We start from the raw sequence: 14147 nt of genomic DNA on the forward strand, positions 1-14147 counted from the left end.
TAAAAAAAATCCAGAAACGGTTTAACCTCCCCGTCGGGGACGGTCTCCCGCGTGACAGGCGGGGATACTGACCACTATACTAACGAGGAGACGTGAGGGCATGAAATGAACAGCTGCTGATGTCTGCACAGCATCCAGCGACCACCTAGCTGGCCTAGGGGGGTCTCATTTTCCCCCGTCAAACGGCTTGCCCGATCTAAGGCTAATTTCTTTCTTTTTATCGGCACCAGGCTTAAAACTCAGTTTAAGGCGATAGTTCCGGGCTATGTTTGACTCCAGAGTTGAATCTGTCATCCCGCATTTCCTCAGCAAATCAAGCTACCCATCTCAAGTCTCATGAGCTGAGGACGGCAAAGTCCCTGTGGGCTTAGGACAGTCAAAGAAACCCCTGGGCTGCATGCTAAGCCCCTTTTCGGCTTCACTTTCCGAATCCTGCCCTAGCTTGCGATTAGTTTTTTTCTCACTTCTTGCCCCCATCTCCCACCTTGCCTCATGGTCTCCCCTCCTCTGCGCACCTGACAGTTTGCCTGCCCTTCCACTGCCTGTCTCCAGACTTTCCAAGGAGAAAAGGCAAAGCACTAAAGCGGGCCGGGCAACGGGTCAAGTTCCGCTTTCGGCGACTAGCAGGGAGGTAGCGTGGCCGAGCGGTCTAAGGCGCTGGATTAAGGCTCCAGTCTCTTCGGAGGCGTGGGTTCAAATCCCACCGCTGCCACTTTTCCTGGCCTTGCATTTTAAAGAAGAACGTAACGTTGACCTCTTCCTTCATTAGTGCCACCTCTGTCGCAATGAGCAAGCGGATGGTATGCCACACCCTGCAGGAAAAAGGTTTCGCTTCTGACGTCTTGCTTTTCTGGACATCCAGTCTCAAGTTTCCCATCTGGAACGGCGCTCCCTGCTGCTTTGTGAAGGCTTGCTGCAAGAGCCTTCGAAACCCAGGAGCTCTTGCGTTGAGCTGTGACGCGTCCTGGGAAGACCTCCCGTTGCAGCGGAATGAGCCCCACTTCCAGGGCGTGCTGGTAGCAAATTTCCCACAGCCCACAGGGAGCAAACGATCCCAGGTGTGATGTATCACCAGGAGAGGCTGAGATGAGAGTAGGGGTTCACGCGTGTGCCCGGACCGAGGTTAATGATGGGATTAGAGCTAGGGTTAGATGCAGGGAAAGAGTGAGAGTTATAATTAGGGATAAAGCTAACAGGTGATCATTACTCGTCATGTAACATGATACAAAGGGTCAGAAGAGGAACTGATTCAGGGTTACAATTTGGACTTCGCAGACAACAGGAGCACTAAATGGTGCTGAGGGGGACTCAATAAAGTGGACCGGCCGCCTAATGTAAGCAATTGTGCACAAATATTGTACGATGACTAGCGTTGCCGGTGCTTTTTTCTTAAAGAGTCAGTTCTTGGCACCCATTCCCTACTTGACTCAGCCTAATCTTCAAGAATATTTGTCAAGAACTAAAAAAAATCCAGAAACGGTTTAACCTCCCCGTCGGGGAATTGAACCCCGGTCTCCCGCGTGACAGGCGGGGATACTGACCACTATACTAACGAGGAGACGTGAGGGCATGAAATGAACAGCTGCTGATGTCTGCACAGCATCCAGCGACCACCTAGCTGGCCTAGGGGGGTCTCATTTTCCCCCGTCAAACGGCTTGCCCGATCTAAGGCTAATTTCTTTCTTTTTATCGGCACCAGGCTTAAAACTCAGTTTAAGGCGATAGTTCCGGGCTATGTTTGACTCCAGAGTTGAATCTGTCATCCCGCATTTCCTCAGCAAATCAAGCTACCCATCTCAAGTCTCATGAGCTGAGGACGGCAAAGTCCCTGTGGGCTTAGGACAGTCAAAGAAACCCCTGGGCTGCATGCTAAGCCCCTTTTCGGCTTCACTTTCCGAATCCTGCCCTAGCTTGCGATTAGTTTTTTTCTCACTTCTTGCCCCCATCTCCCACCTTGCCTCATGGTCTCCCCTCCTCTGCGCACCTGACAGTTTGCCTGCCCTTCCACTGCCTGTCTCCAGACTTTCCAAGGAGAAAAGGCAAAGCACTAAAGCGGGCCGGGCAACGGGTCAAGTTCCGCTTTCGGCGACTAGCAGGGAGGTAGCGTGGCCGAGCGGTCTAAGGCGCTGGATTAAGGCTCCAGTCTCTTCGGAGGCGTGGGTTCAAATCCCACCGCTGCCACTTTTCCTGGCCTTGCATTTTAAAGAAGAACGTAACGTTGACCTCTTCCTTCATTAGTGCCACCTCTGTCGCAATGAGCAAGCGGATGGTATGCCACACCCTGCAGGAAAAAGGTTTCGCTTCTGACGTCTTGCTTTTCTGGACATCCAGTCTCAAGTTTCCCATCTGGAACGGCGCTCCCTGCTGCTTTGTGAAGGCTTGCTGCAAGAGCCTTCGAAACCCAGGAGCTCTTGCGTTGAGCTGTGACGCGTCCTGGGAAGACCTCCCGTTGCAGCGGAATGAGCCCCACTTCCAGGGCGTGCTGGTAGCAAATTTCCCACAGCCCACAGGGAGCAAACGATCCCAGGTGTGATGTATCACCAGGAGAGGCTGAGATGAGAGTAGGGGTTCACGCGTGTGCCCGGACCGAGGTTAATGATGGGATTAGAGCTAGGGTTAGATGCAGGGAAAGAGTGAGAGTTATAATTAGGGATAAAGCTAACAGGTGATCATTACTCGTCATGTAACATGATACAAAGGGTCAGAAGAGGAACTGATTCAGGGTTACAATTTGGACTTCGCAGACAACAGGAGCACTAAATGGTGCTGAGGGGGACTCAATAAAGTGGACCGGCCGCCTAATGTAAGCAATTGTGCACAAATATTGTACGATGACTAGCGTTGCCGGTGCTTTTTTCTTAAAGAGTCAGTTCTTGGCACCCATTCCCTACTTGACTCAGCCTAATCTTCAAGAATATTTGTCAAGAACTAAAAAAAATCCAGAAAAGGTTTAACCTCCCCGTCGGGGAATTGAACCCCGGTCTCCCGCGTGACAGGCGGGGATACTGACCACTATACTAACGAGGAGACGTGAGGGCATGAAATGAACAGCTGCTGATGTCTGCACAGCATCCAGCGACCACCTAGCTGGCCTAGGGGGTCTCATTTTCCCCCGTCAAACGGCTTGCCCGATCTAAGGCTAATTTCTTTCTTTTTATCGGCACCAGGCTTAAAACTCAGTTTAAGGCGATAGTTCCGGGCTATGTTTGACTCCAGAGTTGAATCTGTCATCCCGCATTTCCTCAGCAAATCAAGCTACCCATCTCAAGTCTCATGAGCTGAGGACGGCAAAGTCCCTGTGGGCTTAGGACAGTCAAAGAAACCCCTGGGCTGCATGCTAAGCCCCTTTTCGGCTTCACTTTCCGAATCCTGCCCTAGCTTGCGATTAGTTTTTTTCTCACTTCTTGCCCCCATCTCCCACCTTGCCTCATGGTCTCCCCTCCTCTGCGCACCTGACAGTTTGCCTGCCCTTCCACTGCCTGTCTCCAGACTTTCCAAGGAGAAAAGGCAAAGCACTAAAGCGGGCCGGGCAACGGGTCAAGTTCCGCTTTCGGCGACTAGCAGGGAGGTAGCGTGGCCGAGCGGTCTAAGGCGCTGGATGAAGGCTCCAGTCTCTTCGGAGGCGTGGGTTCAAATCCCACCGCTGCCACTTTTCATGGCCTTGCATTTTAAAGAAGAACGTAACGTTGACCTCTTCCTTCATTAGTGCCACCTCTGTCGCAATGAGCAAGCGGATGGTATGCCACACCCTGCAGGAAAAAGGTTTCGCTTCTGACGTCTTGCTTTTCTGGACATCCAGTCTCAAGTTTCCCATCTGGAACGGCGCTCCCTGCTGCTTTGTGAAGGCTTGCTGCAAGAGCCTTCGAAACCCAGGAGCTCTTGCGTTGAGCTGTGACGCGTCCTGGGAAGACCTCCCGTTGCAGCGGAATGAGCCCCACTTCCAGGGCGTGCTGGTAGCAAATTTCCCACAGCCCACAGGGAGCAAACGATCCCAGGTGTGATGTATCACCAGGAGAGGCTGAGATGAGAGTAGGGGTTCACGCGTGTGCCCGGACCGAGGTTAATGATGGGATTAGAGCTAGGGTTAGATGCAGGGAAAGAGTGAGAGTTATAATTAGGGATAAAGCTAACAGGTGATCATTACTCGTCATGTAACATGATACAAAGGGTCAGAAGAGGAACTGATTCAGGGTTACAATTTGGACTTCGCAGACAACAGGAGCACTAAATGGTGCTGAGGGGGACTCAATAAAGTGGACCGGCCGCCTAATGTAAGCAATTGTGCACAAATATTGTACGATGACTAGCGTTGCCGGTGCTTTTTTCTTAAAGAGTCAGTTCTTGGCACCCATTCCCTACTTGACTCAGCCTAATCTTCAAGAATATTTGTCAAGAACTAAAAAAAATCCAGAAACGGTTTAACCTCCCCGTCGGGGACGGTCTCCCGCGTGACAGGCGGGGATACTGACCACTATACTAACGAGGAGACGTGAGGGCATGAAATGAACAGCTGCTGATGTCTGCACAGCATCCAGCGACCACCTAGCTGGCCTAGGGGGGTCTCATTTTCCCCCGTCAAACGGCTTGCCCGATCTAAGGCTAATTTCTTTCTTTTTATCGGCACCAGGCTTAAAACTCAGTTTAAGGCGATAGTTCCGGGCTATGTTTGACTCCAGAGTTGAATCTGTCATCCCGCATTTCCTCAGCAAATCAAGCTACCCATCTCAAGTCTCATGAGCTGAGGACGGCAAAGTCCCTGTGGGCTTAGGACAGTCAAAGAAACCCCTGGGCTGCATGCTAAGCCCCTTTTCGGCTTCACTTTCCGAATCCTGCCCTAGCTTGCGATTAGTTTTTTTCTCACTTCTTGCCCCCATCTCCCACCTTGCCTCATGGTCTCCCCTCCTCTGCGCACCTGACAGTTTGCCTGCCCTTCCACTGCCTGTCTCCAGACTTTCCAAGGAGAAAAGGCAAAGCACTAAAGCGGGCCGGGCAACGGGTCAAGTTCCGCTTTCGGCGACTAGCAGGGAGGTAGCGTGGCCGAGCGGTCTAAGGCGCTGGATTAAGGCTCCAGTCTCTTCGGAGGCGTGGGTTCAAATCCCACCGCTGCCACTTTTCCTGGCCTTGCATTTTAAAGAAGAACGTAACGTTGACCTCTTCCTTCATTAGTGCCACCTCTGTCGCAATGAGCAAGCGGATGGTATGCCACACCCTGCAGGAAAAAGGTTTCGCTTCTGACGTCTTGCTTTTCTGGACATCCAGTCTCAAGTTTCCCATCTGGAACGGCGCTCCCTGCTGCTTTGTGAAGGCTTGCTGCAAGAGCCTTCGAAACCCAGGAGCTCTTGCGTTGAGCTGTGACGCGTCCTGGGAAGACCTCCCGTTGCAGCGGAATGAGCCCCACTTCCAGGGCGTGCTGGTAGCAAATTTCCCACAGCCCACAGGGAGCAAACGATCCCAGGTGTGATGTATCACCAGGAGAGGCTGAGATGAGAGTAGGGGTTCACGCGTGTGCCCGGACCGAGGTTAATGATGGGATTAGAGCTAGGGTTAGATGCAGGGAAAGAGTGAGAGTTATAATTAGGGATAAAGCTAACAGGTGATCATTACTCGTCATGTAACATGATACAAAGGGTCAGAAGAGGAACTGATTCAGGGTTACAATTTGGACTTCGCAGACAACAGGAGCACTAAATGGTGCTCAGGGGGACTCAATAAAGTGGACCGGCCGCCTAATGTAAGCAATTGTGCACAAATATTGTACGATGACTAGCGTTGCCGGTGCTTTTTTCTTAAAGAGTCAGTTCTTGGCACCCATTCCCTACTTGACTCAGCCTAATCTTCAAGAATATTTGTCAAGAACTAAAAAAAATCCAGAAACGGTTTAACCTCCCCGTCGGGGAATTGAACCCCGGTCTCCCGCGTGACAGGCGGGGATACTGACCGCTATACTAACGAGGAGACGTGAGGGCATGAAATGAACAGCTGCTGATGTCTGCACAGCATCCAGCGACCACCTAGCTGGCCTAGGGGGGTCTCATTTTCCCCCGTCAAACGGCTTGCCCGATCTAAGGCTAATTTCTTTCTTTTTATCGGCACCAGGCTTAAAACTCAGTTTAAGGCGATAGTTCCGGGCTATGTTTGACTCCAGAGTTGAATCTGTCATCCCGCATTTCCTCAGCAAATCAAGCTACCCATCTCAAGTCTCATGAGCTGAGGACGGCAAAGTCCCTGTGGGCTTAGGACAGTCAAAGAAACCCCTGGGCTGCATGCTAAGCCCCTTTTCGGCTTCACTTTCCGAATCCTGCCCTAGCTTGCGATTAGTTTTTTTCTCACTTCTTGCCCCCATCTCCCACCTTGCCTCATGGTCTCCCCTCCTCTGCGCACCTGACAGTTTGCCTGCCCTTCCACTGCCTGTCTCCAGACTTTCCAAGGAGAAAAGGCAAAGCACTAAAGCGGGCCGGGCAACGGGTCAAGTTCCGCTTTCGGCGACTAGCAGGGAGGTAGCGTGGCCGAGCGGTCTAAGGCGCTGGATTAAGGCTCCAGTCTCTTCGGAGGCGTGGGTTCAAATCCCACCGCTGCCACTTTTCCTGGCCTTGCATTTTAAAGAAGAACGTAACGTTGACCTCTTCCTTCATTAGTGCCACCTCTGTCGCAATGAGCAAGCGGATGGTATGCCACACCCTGCAGGAAAAAGGTTTCGCTTCTGACGTCTTGCTTTTCTGGACATCCAGTCTCAAGTTTCCCATCTGGAACGGCGCTCCCTGCTGCTTTGTGAAGGCTTGCTGCAAGAGCCTTCGAAACCCAGGAGCTCTTGCGTTGAGCTGTGACGCGTCCTGGGAAGACCTCCCGTTGCAGCGGAATGAGCCCCACTTCCAGGGCGTGCTGGTAGCAAATTTCCCACAGCCCACAGGGAGCAAACGATCCCAGGTGTGATGTATCACCAGGAGAGGCTGAGATGAGAGTAGGGGTTCACGCGTGTGCCCGGACCGAGGTTAATGATGGGATTAGAGCTAGGGTTAGATGCAGGGAAAGAGTGAGAGTTATAATTAGGGATAAAGCTAACAGGTGATCATTACTCGTCATGTAACATGATACAAAGGGTCAGAAGAGGAACTGATTCAGGGTTACAATTTGGACTTCGCAGACAACAGGAGCACTAAATGGTGCTGAGGGGGACTCAATAAAGTGGACCGGCCGCCTAATGTAAGCAATTGTGCACAAATATTGTACGATGACTAGCGTTGCGGTGCTTTTTTCTTAAAGAGTCAGTTCTTGGCACCCATTCCCTACTTGACTCAGCCTAATCTTCAAGAATATTTGTCAAGAACTAAAAAAAATCCAGAAACGGTTTAACCTCCCCGTCGGGGACGGTCTCCCGCGTGACAGGCGGGGATACTGACCACTATACTAACGAGGAGACGTGAGGGCATGAAATGAACAGCTGCTGATGTCTGCACAGCATCCAGCGACCACCTAGCTGGCCTAGGGGGGTCTCATTTTCCCCCGTCAAACGGCTTGCCCGATCTAAGGCTAATTTCTTTCTTTTTATCGGCACCAGGCTTAAAACTCAGTTTAAGGCGATAGTTCCGGGCTATGTTTGACTCCAGAGTTGAATCTGTCATCCCGCATTTCCTCAGCAAATCAAGCTACCCATCTCAAGTCTCATGAGCTGAGGACGGCAAAGTCCCTGTGGGCTTAGGACAGTCAAAGAAACCCCTGGGCTGCATGCTAAGCCCCTTTTCGGCTTCACTTTCCGAATCCTGCCCTAGCTTGCGATTAGTTTTTTTCTCACTTCTTGCCCCCATCTCCCACCTTGCCTCATGGTCTCCCCTCCTCTGCGCACCTGACAGTTTGCCTGCCCTTCCACTGCCTGTCTCCAGACTTTCCAAGGAGAAAAGGCAAAGCACTAAAGCGGGCCGGGCAACGGGTCAAGTTCCGCTTTCGGCGACTAGCAGGGAGGTAGCGTGGCCGAGCGGTCTAAGGCGCTGGATTAAGGCTCCAGTCTCTTCGGAGGCGTGGGTTCAAATCCCACCGCTGCCACTTTTCCTGGCCTTGCATTTTAAAGAAGAACGTAACGTTGACCTCTTCCTTCATTAGTGCCACCTCTGTCGCAATGAGCAAGCGGATGGTATGCCACACCCTGCAGGAAAAAGGTTTCGCTTCTGACGTCTTGCTTTTCTGGACATCCAGTCTCAAGTTTCCCATCTGGAACGGCGCTCCCTGCTGCTTTGTGAAGGCTTGCTGCAAGAGCCTTCGAAACCCAGGAGCTCTTGCGTTGAGCTGTGACGCGTCCTGGGAAGACCTCCCGTTGCAGCGGAATGAGCCCCACTTCCAGGGCGTGCTGGTAGCAAATTTCCCACAGCCCACAGGGAGCAAACGATCCCAGGTGTGATGTATCACCAGGAGAGGCTGAGATGAGAGTAGGGGTTCACGCGTGTGCCCGGACCGAGGTTAATGATGGGATTAGAGCTAGGGTTAGATGCAGGGAAAGAGTGAGAGTTATAATTAGGGATAAAGCTAACAGGTGATCATTACTCGTCATGTAACATGATACAAAGGGTCAGAAGAGGAACTGATTCAGGGTTACAATTTGGACTTCGCAGACAACAGGAGCACTAAATGGTGCTGAGGGGGACTCAATAAAGTGGACCGGCCGCCTAATGTAAGCAATTGTGCACAAATATTGTACGATGACTAGCGTTGCCGGTGCTTTTTTCTTAAAGAGTCAGTTCTTGGCACCCATTCCCTACTTGACTCAGCCTAATCTTCAAGAATATTTGTCAAGAACTAAAAAAAATCCAGAAACGGTTTAACCTCCCCGTCGGGGACGGTCTCCCGCGTGACAGGCGGGGATACTGACCACTATACTAACGAGGAGACGTGAGGGCATGAAATGAACAGCTGCTGATGTCTGCACAGCATCCAGCGACCACCTAGCTGGCCTAGGGGGGTCTCATTTTCCCCCGTCAAACGGCTTGCCCGATCTAAGGCTAATTTCTTTCTTTTTATCGGCACCAGGCTTAAAACTCAGTTTAAGGCGATAGTTCCGGGCTATGTTTGACTCCAGAGTTGAATCTGTCATCCCGCATTTCCTCAGCAAATCAAGCTACCCATCTCAAGTCTCATGAGCTGAGGACGGCAAAGTCCCTGTGGGCTTAGGACAGTCAAAGAAACCCCTGGGCTGCATGCTAAGCCCCTTTTCGGCTTCACTTTCCGAATCCTGCCCTAGCTTGCGATTAGTTTTTTTCTCACTTCTTGCCCCCATCTCCCACCTTGCCTCATGGTCTCCCCTCCTCTGCGCACCTGACAGTTTGCCTGCCCTTCCACTGCCTGTCTCCAGACTTTCCAAGGAGAAAAGGCAAAGCACTAAAGCGGGCCGGGCAACGGGTCAAGTTCCGCTTTCGGCGACTAGCAGGGAGGTAGCGTGGCCGAGCGGTCTAAGGCGCTGGATTAAGGCTCCAGTCTCTTCGGAGGCGTGGGTTCAAATCCCACCGCTGCCACTTTTCCTGGCCTTGCATTTTAAAGAAGAACGTAACGTTGACCTCTTCCTTCATTAGTGCCACCTCTGTCGCAATGAGCAAGCGGATGGTATGCCACACCCTGCAGGAAAAAGGTTTCGCTTCTGACGTCTTGCTTTTCTGGACATCCAGTCTCAAGTTTCCCATCTGGAACGGCGCTCCCTGCTGCTTTGTGAAGGCTTGCTGCAAGAGCCTTCGAAACCCAGGAGCTCTTGCGTTGAGCTGTGACGCGTCCTGGGAAGACCTCCCGTTGCAGCGGAATGAGCCCCACTTCCAGGGCGTGCTGGTAGCAAATTTCCCACAGCCCACAGGGAGCAAACGATCCCAGGTGTGATGTATCACCAGGAGAGGCTGAGATGAGAGTAGGGGTTCACGCGTGTGCCCGGACCGAGGTTAATGATGGGATTAGAGCTAGGGTTAGATGCAGGGAAAGAGTGAGAGTTATAATTAGGGATAAAGCTAACAGGTGATCATTACTCGTCATGTAACATGATACAAAGGGTCAGAAGAGGAACTGATTCAGGGTTACAATTTGGACTTCGCAGACAACAGGAGCACTAAATGGTGCTGAGGGGGACTCAATAAAGTGGACCGGCCGCCTAATGTAAGCAATTGTGCACAAATATTGTACGATGACTAGCGTTGCCGGTGCTTTTTTCTTAAAGAGTCAGTTCTTGGCACCCATTCCCTACTTGACTCAGCCTAATCTTCAAGAATATTTGTCAAGAACTAAAAAAAATCCAGAAACGGTTTAACCTCCCCGTCGGGGAATTGAACCCCGGTCTCCCGCGTGACAGGCGGGGATACTGACCACTATACTAACGAGGAGACGTGAGGGCATGAAATGAACAGCTGCTGATGTCTGCACAGCATCCAGCGACCACCTAGCTGGCCTAGGGGGGTCTCATTTTCCCCCGTCAAACGGCTTGCCCGATCTAAGGCTAATTTCTTTCTTTTTATCGGCACCAGGCTTAAAACTCAGTTTAAGGCGATAGTTCCGGGCTATGTTTGACTCCAGAGTTGAATCTGTCATCCCGCATTTCCTCAGCAAATCAAGCTACCCATCTCAAGTCTCATGAGCTGAGGACGGCAAAGTCCCTGTGGGCTTAGGACAGTCAAAGAAACCCCTGGGCTGCATGCTAAGCCCCTTTTCGGCTTCACTTTCCGAATCCTGCCCTAGCTTGCGATTAGTTTTTTTCTCACTTCTTGCCCCCATCTCCCACCTTGCCTCATGGTCTCCCCTCCTCTGCGCACCTGACAGTTTGCCTGCCCTTCCACTGCCTGTCTCCAGACTTTCCAAGGAGAAAAGGCAAAGCACTAAAGCGGGCCGGGCAACGGGTCAAGTTCCGCTTTCGGCGACTAGCAGGGAGGTAGCGTGGCCGAGCGGTCTAAGGCGCTGGATTAAGGCTCCAGTCTCTTCGGAGGCGTGGGTTCAAATCCCACCGCTGCCACTTTTCCTGGCCTTGCATTTTAAAGAAGAACGTAACGTTGACCTCTTCCTTCATTAGTGCCACCTCTGTCGCAATGAGCAAGCGGATGGTATGCCACACCCTGCAGGAAAAAGGTTTCGCTTCTGACGTCTTGCTTTTCTGGACATCCAGTCTCAAGTTTCCCATCTGGAACGGCGCTCCCTGCTGCTTTGTGAAGGCTTGCTGCAAGAGCCTTCGAAACCCAGGAGCTCTTGCGTTGAGCTGTGACGCGTCCTGGGAAGACCTCCCGTTGCAGCGGAATGAGCCCCACTTCCAGGGCGTGCTGGTAGCAAATTTCCCACAGCCCACAGGGAGCAAACGATCCCAGGTGTGATGTATCACCAGGAGAGGCTGAGATGAGAGTAGGGGTTCACGCGTGTGCCCGGACCGAGGTTAATGATGGGATTAGAGCTAGGGTTAGATGCAGGGAAAGAGTGAGAGTTATAATTAGGGATAAAGCTAACAGGTGATCATTACTCGTCATGTAACATGATACAAAGGGTCAGAAGAGGAACTGATTCAGGGTTACAATTTGGACTTCGCAGACAACAGGAGCACTAAATGGTGCTGAGGGGGACTCAATAAAGTGGACCGGCCGCCTAATGTAAGCAATTGTGCACAAATATTGTACGATGACTAGCGTTGCCGGTGCTTTTTTCTTAAAGAGTCAGTTCTTGGCACCCATTCCCTACTTGACTCAGCCTAATCTTCAAGAATATTTGTCAAGAACTAAAAAAAATCCAGAAAAGGTTTAACCTCCCCGTCGGGGAATTGAACCCCGGTCTCCCGCGTGACAGGCGGGGATACTGACCACTATACTAACGAGGAGACGTGAGGGCATGAAATGAACAGCTGCTGATGTCTGCACAGCATCCAGCGACCACCTAGCTGGCCTAGGGGGTCTCATTTTCCCCCGTCAAACGGCTTGCCCGATCTAAGGCTAATTTCTTTCTTTTTATCGGCACCAGGCTTAAAACTCAGTTTAAGGCGATAGTTCCGGGCTATGTTTGACTCCAGAGTTGAATCTGTCATCCCGCATTTCCTCAGCAAATCAAGCTACCCATCTCAAGTCTCATGAGCTGAGGACGGCAAAGTCCCTGTGGGCTTAGGACAGTCAAAGAAACCCCTGGGCTGCATGCTAAGCCCCTTTTCGGCTTCACTTTCCGAATCCTGCCCTAGCTTGCGATTAGTTTTTTTCTCACTTCTTGCCCCCATCTCCCACCTTGCCTCATGGTCTCCCCTCCTCTGCGCACCTGACAGTTTGCCTGCCCTTCCACTGCCTGTCTCCAGACTTTCCAAGGAGAAAAGGCAAAGCACTAAAGCGGGCCGGGCAACGGGTCAAGTTCCGCTTTCGGCGACTAGCAGGGAGGTAGCGTGGCCGAGCGGTCTAAGGCGCTGGATGAAGGCTCCAGTCTCTTCGGAGGCGTGGGTTCAAATCCCACCGCTGCCACTTTTCATGGCCTTGCATTTTAAAGAAGAACGTAACGTTGACCTCTTCCTTCATTAGTGCCACCTCTGTCGCAATGAGCAAGCGGATGGTATGCCACACCCTGCAGGAAAAAGGTTTCGCTTCTGACGTCTTGCTTTTCTGGACATCCAGTCTCAAGTTTCCCATCTGGAACGGCGCTCCCTGCTGCTTTGTGAAGGCCTGCTGCAAGAGCCTTCGAAACCCAGGAGCTCTTGCGTTGAGCTGTGACGCGTCCTGGGAAGACCTCCCGTTGCAGCGGAATGAGCCCCACTTCCAGGGCGTGCTGGTAGCAAATTTCCCACAGCCCACAGGGAGCAAACGATCCCAGGTGTGATGTATCACCAGGAGAGGCTGAGATGAGAGTAGGGGTTCACGCGTGTGCCCGGACCGAGGTTAATGATGGGATTAGAGCTAGGGTTAGATGCAGGGAAAGAGTGAGAGTTATAATTAGGGATAAAGCTAACAGGTGATCATTACTCGTCATGTAACATGATACAAAGGGTCAGAAGAGGAACTGATTCAGGGTTACAATTTGGACTTCGCAGACAACAGGAGCACTAAATGGTGCTGAGGGGGACTCAATAAAGTGGACCGGCCGCCTAATGTAAGCAATTGTGCACAAATATTGTACGATGACTAGCGTTGCCGGTGCTTTTTTCTTAAAGAGTCAGTTCTTGGCACCCATTCCCTACTTGACTCAGCCTAATCTTCAAGAATATTTGTCAAGAACTAAAAAAAATCCAGAAACGGTTTAACCTCCCCGTCGGGGAATTGAACCCCGGTCTCCCGCGTGACAGGCGGGGATACTGACCACTATACTAACGAGGAGACGTGAGGGCATGAAATGAACAGCTGCTGATGTCTGCACAGCATCCAGCGACCACCTAGCTGGCCTAGGGGGGTCTCATTTTCCCCCGTCAAACGGCTTGCCCGATCTAAGGCTAATTTCTTTCTTTTTATCGGCACCAGGCTTAAAACTCAGTTTAAGGCGATAGTTCCGGGCTATGTTTGACTCCAGAGTTGAATCTGTCATCCCGCATTTCCTCAGCAAATCAAGCTACCCATCTCAAGTCTCATGAGCTGAGGACGGCAAAGTCCCTGTGGGCTTAGGACAGTCAAAGAAACCCCTGGGCTGCATGCTAAGCCCCTTTTCGGCTTCACTTTCCGAATCCTGCCCTAGCTTGCGATTAGTTTTTTTCTCACTTCTTGCCCCCATCTCCCACCTTGCCTCATGGTCTCCCCTCCTCTGCGCACCTGACAGTTTGCCTGCCCTTCCACTGCCTGTCTCCAGACTTTCCAAGGAGAAAAGGCAAAGCACTAAAGCGGGCCGGGCAACGGGTCAAGTTCCGCTTTCGGCGACTAGCAGGGAGGTAGCGTGGCCGAGCGGTCTAAGGCGCTGGATTAAGGCTCCAGTCTCTTCGGAGGCGTGGGTTCAAATCCCACCGCTGCCACTTTTCCTGGCCTTGCATTTTAAAGAAGAACGTAACGTTGACCTCTTCCTTCATTAGTGCCACCTCTGTCGCAATGAGCAAGCGGATGGTATGCCACACCCTGCAGGAAAAAGGTTTCGCTTCTGACGTCTTGCTTTTCTGGACATCCAGTCTCAAGTTTCCCATCTGGAACGGCGCTCCCTGCTGCTTTGTGAAGGCTTGCTGCAAGAGCCTTCGAAACCCAGGAGCTCTTGCGTTGAGCTGT

At 51.7% G+C, this 14147-nt stretch overlaps 5 non-coding genes across 5 annotated transcripts; all 5 read right to left on the bottom strand.

Annotated features, from left to right (window-relative positions):
• Positions 1-1486: 1486 nt before the first annotated feature.
• On the bottom strand, positions 1487-1558 carry TRNAD-GUC (transfer RNA aspartic acid (anticodon GUC)). The gene has a single exon. It is a non-coding gene; the product is annotated as a tRNA-Asp (tRNA).
• A 1397-nt stretch (positions 1559-2955) lies between these two features.
• Positions 2956-3027, bottom strand: TRNAD-GUC (transfer RNA aspartic acid (anticodon GUC)). Its single transcript has one exon. It is a non-coding gene; the product is annotated as a tRNA-Asp (tRNA).
• Positions 3028-10271: 7244 nt separating this feature from the next.
• Positions 10272-10343, bottom strand: TRNAD-GUC (transfer RNA aspartic acid (anticodon GUC)). The gene has a single exon. It is a non-coding gene; the product is annotated as a tRNA-Asp (tRNA).
• A 1397-nt stretch (positions 10344-11740) lies between these two features.
• On the bottom strand, positions 11741-11812 carry TRNAD-GUC (transfer RNA aspartic acid (anticodon GUC)). The gene has a single exon. It is a non-coding gene; the product is annotated as a tRNA-Asp (tRNA).
• Positions 11813-13208: 1396 nt separating this feature from the next.
• Positions 13209-13280, bottom strand: TRNAD-GUC (transfer RNA aspartic acid (anticodon GUC)). Its single transcript has one exon. It is a non-coding gene; the product is annotated as a tRNA-Asp (tRNA).
• Between the last annotated feature and the right edge of the window lie 867 nt (positions 13281-14147).

Source organism: Ambystoma mexicanum, unplaced genomic scaffold, assembly GCF_040938575.1.
Source record: "Ambystoma mexicanum isolate Mex_15411 unplaced genomic scaffold, UKY_AmexF1_1 Mex_scaf20, whole genome shotgun sequence".
In the NCBI taxonomy this organism is placed as follows: Eukaryota; Metazoa; Chordata; class Amphibia; order Caudata; family Ambystomatidae; genus Ambystoma; species Ambystoma mexicanum.